Source organism: Giraffa tippelskirchi, chromosome 3 (assembly GCF_054371585.1).
Source record: "Giraffa tippelskirchi isolate mGirTip1 chromosome 3, T2T-mGirTip1v1.2.pri, whole genome shotgun sequence".
Taxonomy (NCBI): Eukaryota; Metazoa; Chordata; class Mammalia; order Artiodactyla; family Giraffidae; genus Giraffa; species Giraffa tippelskirchi.
The window spans coordinates 34,878,233-34,893,694 of NC_137277.1; the positions used below are offsets into that span (position 1 = coordinate 34,878,233).

Below are 15,462 nucleotides of genomic sequence, written 5' to 3' on the forward strand. Positions count from 1 at the left end.
CGCCAGGCTCCTCTGTCCATGGGATTTCCCAGGCAAGAATACTGAAGTGGTTTGCCATTCCCTTCTCCAGGGGATCTTCCCAACCTAGGGACCAAATCCAGATCTCCTGCATTGCAGGCAGATTCTTTACCATCTGAGCCCCCAGGGAAGACCCATATATAGTAGTGCATATTTGTTAATCCCAACCTCCTAATTTATGCACCTCCCCTCCCCAGCCACTGTTTCCTTTGGTAACCATAAATTTGTTTTCTAAGGCTGTGAGTTTGATTTGTAAATAAGCTCATTTGTATCATTTTTTAAGGATTCTACATAAATTATGTAATACGTATCTTTCTCCATCTGACTTAGTATGATAATCTCTAGGTCCTTCCATGTTGCTGCAAATGGCATTATTTCATTCGTTTTTATGGCTGAGCAAAATTCCGTTGTATATATGTACCACATCTTCTTTGTCCATTCATCTTTTGATGGACATTTAGGTTGCTTTCATGTCTTGGCTACTGTAAATAGTGCTGCTGTGAACCTTGAGGGGGCATGTATTTTTTTGAATTATGGTTTTCTGTGGGTATATGTCCAGGAGTAAGATTGCTGGATCCTGTAGTAGCTTTATTTTTAGTTTTTCAAGGAACCTCCATACTGTTCTTCACAGCAGTAGTACCAACTTGCAGCCTGAAGGTAACAAGCATGGGCAAGAAAATCCCACATTCAGCTGAACACAGTGCTTTTTTGCTTAGTTACTCTTTTCTGAAATTTGTATTTAATGTTTCTAAAAGATCTGTGTTTGGTTTTGTTCATTTTGTCCACTGTTTTGCTCTCTTTTCATTTCTGCCATTTTTATTGCCTTCCTCCTTCTTTCTGTGGGTTTACTATGTTGCTGTCTTTTTTTTTTCTAACTTCTCGAGTTACACACTAACACCTTTTATTCTCAGTGTTTCTTGCTTTCTAATAAATGTAGTCAAGGTTTTAATTTCCCTTATGTGCTGCTTTAGTACAAATTTGGACATTGTAATTCAGCACAAACCTTAGCATTATAATTCAGTTCTAAGTATTTCATAATTTCCCTTGCCATTTCCTCTTTAGCCCAAAGGTAATTTTAATTTTTTCCTAGGAATATGAGATTTTTTAAGAGTTCTCCTTTTATTCAATCCTAACTGTATTTCATTATGGTTGGAAAATATAACCAGTGTCATTCTTTGTAATTTGTGGAGATTTTCTTTGTTGGGTCAGTATAAAGAGTTATGTGTGCATATATATTTTAGTTTAAGATTATCAGCTGTGTTAGTCAAATATTCTATCTTGCTTATTATTTTTTTTTGAAAGTCGCTCAGTCGTGTCTAACTCTTTGCAACCCCATGGACTACACAGTCCATGGATTTCTCCAGGCCAGAATACTGGAGTGGGTAGCCTTTCCCTTCTCCAGGGGATCTTCCCAACCCAGGGATTGAACCCAGGTCTCCCGCACTGCAGGCAGATTCTTTACCAGCTGAGCCACAAGGGAAGCTCTATCTTGCTTATTTTTTATCTGCTTGATGTATCCTATTCTGAAAGAGTTGTGATACCATCTCCAAATGTAACTGTTGATACATTCATTTCCCTCACTGTTTCATTTCATTTATTTATTTAGGTATAGTTGATGTATTAATATATAAGTTTTGGGTGTATAACATATATAGTGATTCACAGTTTTTTAAGGTTAGACTCCATTCGTAGTTATTATAAAATATTGGCTATATTCCACATGTTGTACAATATATCCCTGTAGCTTACTTTATACATGATAGTTTGTATGTCTTAATTCCCTGCTCCTATTCTTCCCCTCCCCATTTTCCCCGTTTTAGTTGTTTTTTGCTTTATGTATTTTGAGGGCACATTGCTGGGCATGTATATGTTTATGATGTTATTTCTTCTTCTTTTTCTGGTCATGCTGCACAGCTTGTGGGACCTCAGTTCCCCAACCAGGAATGAGCCCAGATCACAGCAGTGAAAGCCCAGAATCCTAACCACTAGGCCACCAGGGAATTCCTGTTGTTTCTCCTTAATTTATTATTTTCCTTATTAGCGTATAGCATCTCTATTTTCCCTTTGTTAATTTTTACCTTAAATTCACTTGTTTTCTTCTGATGTTAAAATTGCTACTGTGGAGTTCGTTCTTTTTTTAATGTGCCAGAATTTTTTTTTTTCCAATTTTGCTTTGACAGTCTCTTATTTAAAAAAAATATTATTGCATGTTGATTTTAGAGCCAGTCAGAGTCTCTGTATTTTGATTTGTGAGTTTAATTTATCCTCGTTTATATTTATTAATGTTGTGTTAGGGCTTCTACTGACTATCTCATTTTGTGTTTTCTGTTTACTATACTTTCTTTCTACTCCTTTCCATCTTTGGAATGGTTCACAATGCCCTTTCTTCAGTGAGAAAGTTTGGATTTTCTACTTTCCATTGGCAAGATCAAATTATTCTGTAGAAAATAATGCATTTCATTTATATGCTTCTCATGGTTAATCCTAGCTTATTATGATCCTTACTTATGTTTATTCTTACCCCGGTCAACTTCTTTTTAACATTTTGTTTATTTATTTATTTTTTGCTGAGCTGGGTCTTCGTTGCTTTGCTTGAGCTTTCTCTAGTTGCAGTGAGTTGACTTCTCGCTGCAGCTGGTTTCTCTTGTTGTGGAGCCTGGGCTGTGGCTTAGTTACTCCATAGCATGCGGAATCTTCCAGGACCAGGGATTGAACTGATATCCCCTGCATCAGCAGGTGGATTCTTATCCCCTGCACCACAGGGAAGTCTCCCTGTCAACTTCTTAACAAATCTATGCGTTTCCTTAAAAAGGACAAGTTCTGTAACATAGTCTCAGCACCCTCCAGTGTTCCTCCATCCATCAGTTCCTCATGCCCCTTCCCCAGTCACACGTCTAGCGTACAGCTTTATTTCTGAATTCCCTGGGTTTTTTAATAATTTATTTATATAACTTGCCTATCTCATTGTGTCATCCTCAATTCAATTCATTTCCCATCTTCCTGAGGCACTTTTTTTTTTTTAAATGCTTTCTAGGGAGGTCAACTTCTGGGGTAGTGAAGTGTGGTTCTTGGTGAACCACTGTCCCACAAAAATAACAAAAATACTGACAATACAACTAAAACCAACCATTTCAGAACTCTAGGAATGTACCAGCGCCACTGACTGAACTGAAAATTATCTATCCAAGAGAAACTCCTGAACCTCAATAGGACAGTGGTGTCCGTGGCCTTTTAACTTGGGGCTCTTCCTGTCCTCTCTCCCTCCCCAGCTTGCTGGCCCAGTAGCCTTGAAAATTAGCAGTCTCAAAGCTGATGGAGAAGATCAATTTCTTCTGGAGCTCTGTTAAAGGCACATTCCTAGAGCACAGTCAATGTGTGCATGCTACGTGCTAAGCTGCTTCAGTCGTGTCTGACTCTTCGTGACCCTGTGGACTGTAGCCTGTCAGGCTCCATGGGATTCTCCAGTCAAGAATACTGGAGTGGGTTGCCATGCCTTCCACCAGGGAATCTTCCAGACCCAGGGATTGAACCCGTGTCTCATGTCTCCTGCATTGGCAGGCGGGTTCTTTACCACTAGGGCCACCTGGGAAGCCCCAGAGCACAGTCAGTATTTTGTCCAAATTAGAAGCTACCTGAAAAATCTCCATTCCCAAGGTGTTATGGCTATTTGATGTAACTCACAGCTCGTGGGGTGGGGTGGGGGCAGTGGGGGTAGTATTCCTAGGACATCACCCAAAACAATAGTGATCTGCTAGTCATTTCTCAGCTGCCTAGGGTTGTGATTTTGGTTGGAACAAACAAAAGCCTGGCCAACAACAACAACAGTTTGAAAGTAAGCCCGGGAGAACTAGAAAACCACAGGGAACTCTGCAAAGCTCTTCCATGTCCCTAGGGATCTAGAAGACTGTGCACATGTACATGGTTAGGAAAGACCTTTGGGAAAAGGCTGCAGACACTCACCTCTGACTGACCTTCAGGCCTCGTGTACTCAGGAAGCAAAAGCTAAGTCTGTTTAGTAAAGTTTGAATGTGCGTCTTCAGACACAGACTGTCCTCGTCAGAGGGTAAAAGGTGTATAAGCAAGGCATTTAGGAAATCTTTAGAGTTTAGTGGCTTACCACTGAATTATACTGAACCAGGACTGAAGCCTAGGAAACTGGACTTTGAAATAAGAAGTTAAAAAAGGCGGGAGATGGGGATAAGTGGGTAACAGAACTCAAGGGCTACATACTTCAGAGAATATGTGTGTGTGAGTCACTCAGTCATGTCTGACTCTCTGTGACCTCACAGACTGTAGCCTACCCGGCTCCTCTGTCCATAGGCTTCCCAGGCAGGAATACTGGAGTGGGTAGTCTTTCCCTTCTCTAGGGGATCTTCCCAACCCAGGGATTGAACTCGCATCTCCCTTCAGCTCCTGCATTGCCATCAGATTCTTTACTGCTGAGTCACTGGGGAAGCCTTGATCCAAGGAAAGGAATGAATAAAAATGAATAAAGCCTCGGAAATCTATAGGGTACCATTGAGCATACCAGCATACACATAAAAGAAGTCCCAGAGGAGAAGAGCAAAATAAAGAATAAAAAAAAAAGTACGGCTAAACTCTTCCCAAACTTTAAACTTTTTATTTTGTTATGAGGTATAGCCGGTTAACAATGTTGTGATAGCTTCAAATGGACAGCGAAGGGACTCAGCCATACATATACAACTATCCATTCTCCCCCAAAGCCCCCTTCCGTCCAGGCTGCCACATAACATTGAGCACAGTTCCCTGCGCTCTACAGTAGGTCCTTGTTGGTCATCCATGAAATCTTCCCAAATTTGAGGAAAAGAATGTTTCATTGTACTGTGTCTAGGTGTGGATGTTTTTTTCTTGTTGCTTTTCCTTCTTAGAGATGAGATTTTTTCAATTTGAGGTCTCTTCTGGACATTTTTAAATTTTTTTGGTCACATTGTGCAGTATGTGGGATTTTAGTTTCCCAACCAAGGATTCAGGAAATCAGTCCTGAATATTCAATGGAAGGACTGATGCTGAAGCTGAAACTCCAGTATTTTGGCCACCTGATGCGAAGAACTGACTCACTAGAAAAAACCCTGATGCTGGGAAAGATTGAGGGCAGGAGGAGAAGGGGACGACAGAGGATGAGATGATTGGATGGCATCACTGACCCTGATGGACATGAGTTGGAGCAATCTCTGGAAGTTGCTGAAGGACAGGGAAGCCTGGCGTGCTGCAGTCCATGTGGTCGCAAAGAGTCAGACATGATTGAGTGACTGAAATGAACTGAACTGAACTGAACCAGGGATTGAACCCACGTCCCCCACGCTGGGAGGATAGCGTCTTAATCACCAGACTGCCAGGAAAGTCCCTCCTCTGGACATTCTTGGTCATTTTCTTCTTCAAATATTTCATCCCTTCCCATTTTTTTCTTCTTAAGAAATGTTCATTACTACTTTAGATTTCTATTTTTTTAACCTCAATCCTCTGTATATTAGCTCTTATTCTTAATCTCTTTCTGATGCCTTCTGAGAGAGTTGCTAAAAATGGTCTTCCACCTACTAGCTGTTGTCTACATCCAGCTGCTATTCAGTGCATCCATTAAGTATTTCACTCAGTTTTCATATCCAGTGTATTATTTAAATTCATTCATCTTTTATGCTGGCCTCTAGCTTCGTGTTTCCAGTATCTTCCCTCCTCTCTCTGAGAATATTTGTTATATTTATTTATTTTAAATGATTTTACTTACTTATTTATTTTCGGCTGTACTGGGTCTTTGTTACTACGTGGGCTTTTCTCTAGTCACGGGCCACTCTCTAGTTGCAGTGTGCGAGCTTCTTCTTGCGGCGGCTTCTCTTGTTTCGGAGCACGGGCTTTAGGGCACTCTGGCTACAGTAGTTGTGACACACGGGCTTAGTTGCTCCAAAGCATGTGAGAGCTTCCTCGACCAGGGATCGAACCTGTGTCTCCTGCACTGGCAGGTGGATTCTTTACCACTGAGCCACCAGGGAAGCCCCATTTGTTTTATTTATTTTAAATGCTTATTCCTTTGATCCATTAGTTCTGTTTCCTTTGATACAGGTTCTTCTGTCCATTCCCTTTCTTTTATAACAGTTACCCTCCTCAGACGTCTCAACATTTTTCCCTCCTGAACTCCTGTGTCTTTGGAACCACCAGCGACCTTGGCTGGCAGTATGTCCTTGGGCAGTCAGAGAGTCTGTCTGAAAGCAACCACTCTTCTTTCCCTCTCCTAACCAGGCCATACTCTTTCTCAGTGAATCTTCCAGAATCTCCTCCCCAGACACTTTGTTTTCCAGGGGCTGCCTCCCTCTCACAACTCCCCATCCCTTGGAAGAGGGAACATTCAAGTGTGTCCAGCTGGGACGCCCCTGTATCTGCTCCAGTGCTGCCTCGCTATTCTAGGCTAGCATCACATTAACATGGGCTCATGTTATTTTCTTGCCATACAGTGAAAGTAGAGTATACAGTGATTTTCCCCAGAGCAACATGAAGGAGAGAAATGGCATGGTCCGAGCCCTGTTTTATGGTATCTGGCCCTCTTCTGCTCTAGACTACCATTGTTGTTGTTTAGCTGATCAGTCATGTCGGACTCTGTGACTCCATGGACTGTAGCCCACCAGGCTCCTCTGTCCATGGGATTTCTCAGGCAGAATACTGGAGTGGGTTACCATTTCCTTCCCCAGGGGATCTTCCCGACCCAGGGATCAAACCCACGTCTCCTGCATTGGCGAACAGATTCTTTACCACTGAGCCACCAGGGAAGTCCAGACTACGATTAGAGAGAGAGAGAGAAAGAGAGAGATCCAACCTCTTTCAGTTTTCCTAGGGTTTTCTTATTAGTTTTTGTGTTCGGTTCAGGTATCCATCAACCTCCCTCCCACCACTGCAGCATCTCAGGACAGGACTAAAGATTAGCCCCTGGTGTGCAATCTCATGGAAACCTGAGGTCGGCTTCATTTGGTGTTACTGAAGATGAAGCTTAATCTCCAAGTCTCCATTCTTTTCTTCTCTGTAATGAGAAGTTTGGAATAGATGATCTCAGGTTGTCCTCGCTCTAAAATTCTGTGATTCCATGTGGTACACGCAGAGGTGGCAGGTAAGAGACATTGAGATATTTTAAGACCACTCAGTTTCCAAGGAGATAAAGAGACATTTTTAGGGGGGACACCCAACAAGAGAGAGAGTTATTAACAAAAATGAATGTCAAGTTAGACAGTAGAATGTCAATCAAGTTTCAAGGAACGAGAAGAGGAGGTTGTTGGCAGAGAAAGAGAAGTCACAAGAGAAAGAGAAAAACCACTGACTGCAAAGAGGCGTGGAGAAGAAATCAGCAAGTGTTGAGAATGACAAATGCGATTAACCCCCCATAGGAGCAGATGCCATCTTTTCTTTCTAATTTATTATTAAACATTTCTGACTTACCAATAATACTACACAGAATAATATAATGAAGTCTTGTGTCCCCGGCGCCCAATCTAAAACATTATGTGTGACCAATATATAGTAACCTTCTTTCCACCATCACCAAGAGGTAGTTGGCATTACCCTATTCACGGTTTATCATTCTCAGTAGTTCTTTATGCTTTTACTTCACATATATGTACTCAAGGGCAATATTTCATATTCAGAGAAATCAAGTTTCATGCTTAAAGATGGAACTTTATGGGGACTTCCCTGGTGGTCCAGTGGTTAAGACTGCCTTTCAATGCGGGGGTTGCAAGTTCGGTCACTGTTCAGGAAGCTAAGATCCCACATGCCTTGTGGCCAGAAAAACCAAAGCTAAAACAGAAGCAATACTGGAACAAATTTAATAAAGACTTTAAAAATGGTTCATATCAAAAAAATCTTAAAAAAAAAAGACAGACGTATGACAGTATTGAAATACTTATTTGAGGTAAAAAAAAAAAAGTGTGTCAGAGCTGGAGTCTCAGGCGAGGAGAATAACGGAATGGTTGGAATAACTTGGATCAGAGCACAAGAAGCTTCTTCCTGGTCATCAGATTTTCCCAAGGTGATGACATGGTGACTGGCAGAAACTCCCGCAGATAGACAACATCGGTCAGCTTCCTGATGGAGAGAGCCGCCACTCCTAGAACATCAAGGTCAGGAGGAAAGGGACAGTTTCTGTTGCTGCCTAGCAGAGCTGTTAGTCTGGACCACTGGGAGTTCACTTCTCAGAAACACCAGTGTTGAGAAATCAGACATCAGAACACAGCAGGGAGTCATTTACAATATCCAGGACAAGTCCCACAGCAGGCTGAGGTTTGGGGCCAGGCGCCAAGGTCAGAGCTGGCCCATGACCAGTCACTGAGATGAATACCACCAAGGTTCTGAATTATCCTTTCCCTGTAAGAGGCCCTTGAAAGTGCCTCTGAAGAGGCCTGTCACCCTCAGGCTCAGCAGACTGCCAACACGGAATAACAGAATCATTCCATGCAAAGATGGTTGGGGTCAGGGAGGGCCACTGGCCTTGCACAGTCCTACTAGTGACAACCCACCTGGGCCATCTGTAGACAATCCAGCCTTGCCAGGTACATGACTCAGCCCTAAACCCCCCCGCCACTGCAAACAGATTAAAAATGCACTCCATCGACACAAAGTGTAATTTGCATCGACACTAAATATAATTTGGGGGGAAAAAAAGTGAGAGGATTTTTGTAAATACACTTTTGAAATCTTGGTCTATGAATAACTCATTTAATTCGTGATTTGCTTTGATTTTCTTCCAAAACTCTGTGTATAATTGGGAATTCTTGAGAAACGAGGAAATCAAATCCACAGATTACTTTCAAATGTGTGAAATGCTGTATGAACGCTAAAATTAACAATTCATGGAGTTGGAATACTCTGTTTGTATGCATTTAATTAAAACATTTATTCTTCATTTTGTGGTTTCCTTTCTGTATTCTAGAGTCAATAATCATTTCCAGGCTTCAGACATAGTTGTAAGCTCTTGAAAAGCTCATAGGCCCGGGGCCCACAGGGCCTGGAGGATAAACAACCCAGTTGGGGATATTTTATGGGAGGTGCCTGGGTCTGTGGGCACTAGTTGGCTCCTTTGTCCCAGCTCCCTCCCTCTCCCCACTCATGGTCACTTATGGTGGTAGTGGGGCCAGCGTCCTGAAGACAACATCCCCAAATAGAGTCACCAGAGGCTTATTTCCTATTTTCTCATTCAACCACTGTAATAGGGGGAACCTTATTTTGTTCACTGCTGTGTCCCCAGCATAGAATAGTGTCAGGCACATCACAGGGACTCAAGTATTTTTTTTTATATATGTATGATTTATTTTATTTCTGGCTGTGCTGGCTCTTTGTTGCTGTGTGGGCTTTTCTCTAGTTGCAGCAAGTGGGAGATACTCTCCAGTTGCCGTTCACAGGCTTCTCATTGCAGTGGCTTCTCTTGTTGCGGAGCACTGGCTCTAGGGCACACTGGGTACATAGACCTTAGTAGTTGTGGCACATGGGCTCTAGAGCACAAGCTCCATAGCTGTGGCTCACGGGCTCAGCTGCTCCATGGCATCAATGTCAGTATTTGTTGAATTCATGCTTATTTCTGGGAAACGGGATTGGATGGTGAATCAATAGGGCTCCAGCTGTATCAATATTGTTTGAATGATGGACAATGAGAATCTATTCACTCATTACTCTTCTAATTCAAAAATAACATAATTTCACAATGGGAAATCACTTTACACCCATCGGGATGGCTCCTTTCAAAGAAACTCAGAAAGAACAGGTGTTGGTAAGGATGTGGAGAAATTGAAATCCTTGTGCATCGCCAGGGGGGATGTTAAGTGGTACAGCCACTTTTCACTTATACTGAAAAACAGTATAATGGTTCCTCAGAAAACTGAAAATAGAGCTACTATTTCACCCAGGAATCCCTCTACCAGGTATATACTCAAAGGAAATGAAATTAGTATGGCAAAGAGACGTCTGTGTGCCTATGCTAATTGCAGCACTGACATAGTAGTCAAAATGTGGAAACAACCTAAGTGTCCATGAGCCAATGAGTGGATACAAAATTGTGGTGTATATACGGACAATGGAATATTATTCAGCCTTCACAAAGGAAGGAGATCCTGCCATTCGCAACGACATGGATGAACTGTGAGGACATTATGCCATGTGAAACAAGCTAGACACAGAGAGACAGAAACTGCATGATTTCACTTATATGGGAACCCAAAAAGTTGAGTACAGAGGAGCAGAGAGTGGAATGGTGGGACCAGAGGTGGGGGTCTTGGGGGAGAGGGAGATGTTGGTCCAAGGCTACAAAGTTGCAGTTATATGGGATGAATACAAATAGAGATCTAGCATACAGTATGGTGCCTATAGTTCATGATACTGTACTTAATGCTGGAAATTTGCCAAGAGAGTAGATTTCAGGTCCAGACACAAAAAAATGATACCTATGTGAGGTATCGATGTTAAGTTGTGGTTGACTGTGGTTATCATTTCACTAGGTCGATACATATCAACACTTCAGGTTATACTCCTTAAATATATAAAATTCTTATTTTAAAAATAAATTTGTATATATTTTTCTTTTTTTCCAAATACTTAGCTAGTTCCCCCAGCACCACGTGTTGAGTAATCCACACTTTCTCCACTGGCTGAATGCCACATGAGCATACAATGCATACTTACATAAGCTTGGCTCTATTTCTGGGCTTTCTATTCTGATTCATTGTATCAAGGGATTCTATGGGTTCAACAGAAAGGGGCTCTACAGACTTCCAGATGTGTGTTTCAACCTGTTTTGTTTTGGGCCAGAGTGCAAAAAGAGCTGCTTTTTTAAGTCTGTGAATTTTATTTTTTTAATTAATTAATTTTATTTTTGTCTGTGCTTGGTCTTCCTTGCTGCGTGGGCTTTTCTCTAGTTGTTCCAGTGGGGGGGCTACTCTTCCTTGCAGTACGCCAGCTTCCACTGAGGTGGCCTCTCTTGTGGAGCACAGGCTCCAGGCGCCCGGGCTTCAGCAGTTACAGCACACAGGCTCAGTAGTTGTGGGGTGTGGGCTTAGTTCTTCCTTGGCAGGTGGAATCTTCTTGGACCAGGGATCCAACCTGAGTCCCGTGCGTTGGCAGGTGGATTCTTATCCACTGCACCACCAGGAAAGTCCAAGCCTGTGACTTTTAATATCTTTAGGGACTCCATAGAGTCCAGTGTCTTTGGTTTAAGACATTCCAGTCCTATCTTAGACCAACTTACTTGCTCAATCTCTTAGGTCATTGGGTTTTTTCTGCCTGGAGTGACACTAGCAACGTACTGTTTTCATAGTTTTATAACACATTTTAGTGTGCCACAGTGAACATCCTCTTGTTAGTCTTCCCTTTCAATATTTCTTTAAGTGCTCTAATGCTCCAAATAAGACATTATTTTGTCAGCTTCTGGGGGGAAAAAAAAAGTCTGGGGCTTTGATTGCAATCATGTCAAATTCCTAATTCCATTTGGATGAAATTTATCTCTTTACAATATTGAGTCATCATTCAGAAATGCTGTAAGTCTCTACTCAATTCTTCTTCTATATCCTTCGGTAAAAATTAAAAATTTTTCTTTTTAAAGATCCTGTGTATTTCTTGCTAAATCTATTTATTTCTAAGAATTTCCTTTGCTGCTGCCAATATGAATGGATATCTTTTTCTATCATTTTTTTTCAAGATTACAAAAGTAACGTGGTCATTGTATGAAAAAATAAACAATATAGAAATAAAAATAACCATCACCACACTCCCACATCATAATGTCTCCAGAAATATGGTGCTAGCCTCCTAGGATTGTACTTACCATACACACACCCGAACACATGCACGCATGTACACATGTGTGCACACACACAGACAGACTAGGTCACACTATACATTCTGTTCTGCATCTTGCTTTTGTCTCATAACAATTTGTCACAGAAATCTATTCATATTCATGCATATAAGTCAAGCCCAATCTCCTTTTAAGTTGCATAGAATTACATTCAATTCTTATCATTTTTCATTAACTAACCATTTTCTTGGATTTTCACAGTACCTGATCATAGCATCTGCCGTTATTAAAAAAAGAAAAAGAAAAGGAAGAAAACTTAATTTTTTGGTCTTTTTGCAGTAGCCAGAGCATCCAAAACAATGTTAAATGATTGTAGTGACAGAAGAAAATCTGTCATGTCTCTAACTTGAACAAGAATGTCTTCATTTTTTAATAATTTTATTTATTTACCTTGGGGTATGCTGAGTCTTGTGGCTGCAGTGGCTTTTCTCTAGTTGTGGTGAGCAGGGGCTCCTCTCTACTTGTCATGTGCACGCTTCTCATTGCAGTGGCTTGTCCTGTTGCAGAGCGCAGGCTCTAGGGCACCCGAGCTTCAGTAGTTATGGCTCCTGTGCTCTAGAGCACAAGCTCAATAGTTATGGCACACAGGCTTAGTTGTTTGGAGCATGGGGATCTTCCTGGACCAGGGATCAAACCCGTGTCTCCTGCATTGGCAGGTGGATTCTTTACCACAGAGCCACCAAGGGAAGCCCCAACAAGAATGTTTTTAATGCAAATTTTAATGTTATCTGTTGGGTTCATATATTTTTTTTTATCAAGTTGATACAGTGTCTTTGTATACTAATCATTTGGAATTTTAAAAATCAGGATGGATATTGAATTTTTCAATGCCATCTTGGCATATATCCCAATGGTCATGTCTTTTTCTCCTGAGGCATATTGATAGAATTACCTTTATTCATAGACTTCCTAATATTAAACTTTTTTTTGTATTCGTGGTCCTGGTGAATTGTTCTTTTAACATCATACTAAAGTTGATAATGTTTTTAATTTTTGGTTTTAATTGAAGTATAGTTGATGTACAGTGTTGTATTAGTTTCAGGTGCAGATATTTTCATCCTTGAGATTGTGACTGGCCTGCTTTTTTTCTTTGTTTACAACTAGTTTATAAAGCTCTTTTTGCTTACTTCCAACCATTCTTTTAATTCTCAAAAGAAATACAGCACAAACTGCTTTGATGCCCCTGGGAACACAGTTAAACCACATCGCTAGCCCCTTGCAACATAACTAGCCACGTGCCTGGTTCCCACCAGAGGTCAGTGAATGGACATGGCGATGAGTTTGTTAAGAGCAGAAGGGCCTTTGCTTTGCTTTCTCTCTTTCCCTTCCATAGTGACCTTGGAGATCATGGAGTTGCAAGATGGAAGGGGCTTAGACCCTTCACTGCTTAGGAGAGAATCTCCCAAAAGATCCACCTGACAAGGAGAATCCACACTGGACCTTGGTAAGCTATTAAGACTTGAGGATGTTTGTTACAGCAACTAACATCAATATCATCATATAGTTGACAGTGCAAGGAGCTTCCATAGCATCCATTTTGAAACATGTTTAATACAGTTTATTTGCATGAGTCCACTTATATGGAATATAAGACACACAGAGAATGGAATATAACAGAAATAAAGTGGTTCCTCACACCCAATACTCGGTGAGTACCTATTAATAGCACTATACTTCTCTATATGGCAGGACAATATTAATATTTTTTGAGACTTTAACCTAGATATTTTTTCCTCCAGATATTTTCCCCCTCTCCCTTTTCAAAAAGATCATTGTCTCAGAGGGAGGATGGAACAGAACAGAAAACAGAAAATATTATGCCTAAATTGGTTTCCAACCACCTAAATCCATCAGATTTTCCTAGATGCCTCGAGGCAAATATCAAGATGGAAAAGTGGGGAGTGAGGGGGTGGTAAGAAAGCTGGGCTCACCCAGGTAGGGAAGAAGAAGGGAGTCAGAGAGAGTACAGATTTCTGTGAACCCCAGACATCTCAGGGAAAGGTGGCAAGACTCCAGAAAGGGATGGTGGTGGGTGATGGGGGATGAAGATTCTCACAACTTCCAAGCAAGGTACAGAAGCAGCAGAAAGAACTACACAGGCATGTTCATGGCAGCATATGATGCTTTAGCAGCTGCCTATATGCACCAGTCTGGCCCTGGACCCCGGATTCGTAGAGGCAACCAAGGATGTGTCAATATACCACGGCAAGCAGGTGATTCGAGAAACAGAGAGCCTCCTCCTCAATGATTGGAATTACTTACCCTTGAGGGGGAAAAGGAGGGAAACCCCCGATTGACTGTGCCAGACTCTAGGGATTAAGGAGAGAAACATACTCCTTCGAGGCATTTAAAATCCTTACTGGTGCCCTGGTTACCCTGCTGGCTCTGTTTCTCGGGGTAGTTCCCGGTGGAGAACCATCTCTAGTGAAGGGACTTAAGCGGGAGTGGGATGGTGAAGGGGTAGGTGTGTTCTGGGTGGGGTCGGAGCTGTCATGCTGGCTCAGGAGGGGAAGCTGGGGGGTGAGAATAGGAAAGGGCGGGGTGGGGGGCGCCCCCCCCCGTCTCCTCCTCCTCGTCCCCACCCCCTGGCCAGGATTGAGGGCGGGCTCTGGCGGCCAGCAGGGAGCGCCAGAGGACCGTCAATGCCGCGGAGTGGACTCGCCGCCCCTCTCGAAACCCCGGTCCCACCCCGGCTCCGCGTCCCAGACGTGTAGGGCACCCGGGCCGCGCGACCGGCGAAGGTTAGGGAAGCAGAGGGAACCAGGCAAAGCCCGGGAGCCTGTGGCCGGCAGCGGCGGGCTCGAGGTCACGGCCGTTACCTATGAGCAGGGATCCCAGGGTGTCCGCCTCACACACAGGGTCTCAGATTTAGACGGGGACCTCGGGGCAAGTGAGCTGATGCACCATCCCGTGATGGGATCAAGGAAGGCAGGCGTCATGAAGCAAACATGCACACTGTCTGACATTTATGTCAACGCATTTTGGCATTTCTTCGTACTTTGCCAATCTCAAGACAGGACATTGGCTCTGAGTGTCTTACCCTTCAAGGGGCCTCCTCCGAGGCTTCCTCCATCTCTCCAGGGGGCAGCCTCTGTAGTCCCCAGGCTTCTTGCCCATCTCCCTCCTCCCCTGACCGACCCTCCAGCCCCCACCCACCCCTCAACACACACACCCCTGCACGTTCTTCTCCCCCACTCCCCGGCTTGGCTCTCAACTTCAGGCCTCCTCCAAACCCTATGCTTCTCTATCCACCCCCATCCCTGCCTCAACTCAGTACCTCCCTTCAGTTCTTTTCTTAACCATCTGTCTCAGCCCCAGCCTCGCCTCACACACACACACACACAGGAGCCCAGCGGGGACCCCAAGGGCAAGGCTGCCCTGCACAAACTCACCTCTACCGAACCCCCACCCTGATCAGCCATGGATGCCCAGCCCTTGCGTCCCAGCCCTGAACACCAGCATCAGATCAGGCCTAACTTCTTCCCAGAGCTCCTGGCGGGGGCGGGCAGTAAATGCAGGGGCAGAGAGTCAGACCCCAGCAAGTGGGGTCAGTGGGGACAGGGGTCAGAGGGAAAAGCCTGGGTTCTGCCTGTGGTTCACAGAAC

At 43.2% G+C, this 15,462-nt stretch overlaps 1 long non-coding RNA gene across 1 annotated transcript; it reads right to left on the reverse strand.

Annotated features, from left to right (window-relative positions):
* Positions 1–7,827: 7,827 nt before the first annotated feature.
* On the reverse strand, positions 7,828–15,457 carry LOC145541598 (uncharacterized). The gene is made up of 2 exons (XR_014079144.1): positions 15,250–15,457; positions 7,828–8,122 (listed from the first exon to the last, which is right to left on the reverse strand). It is a non-coding gene; the product is annotated as an uncharacterized LOC145541598 (long non-coding RNA).
* Positions 15,458–15,462: the final 5 nt, after the last annotated feature.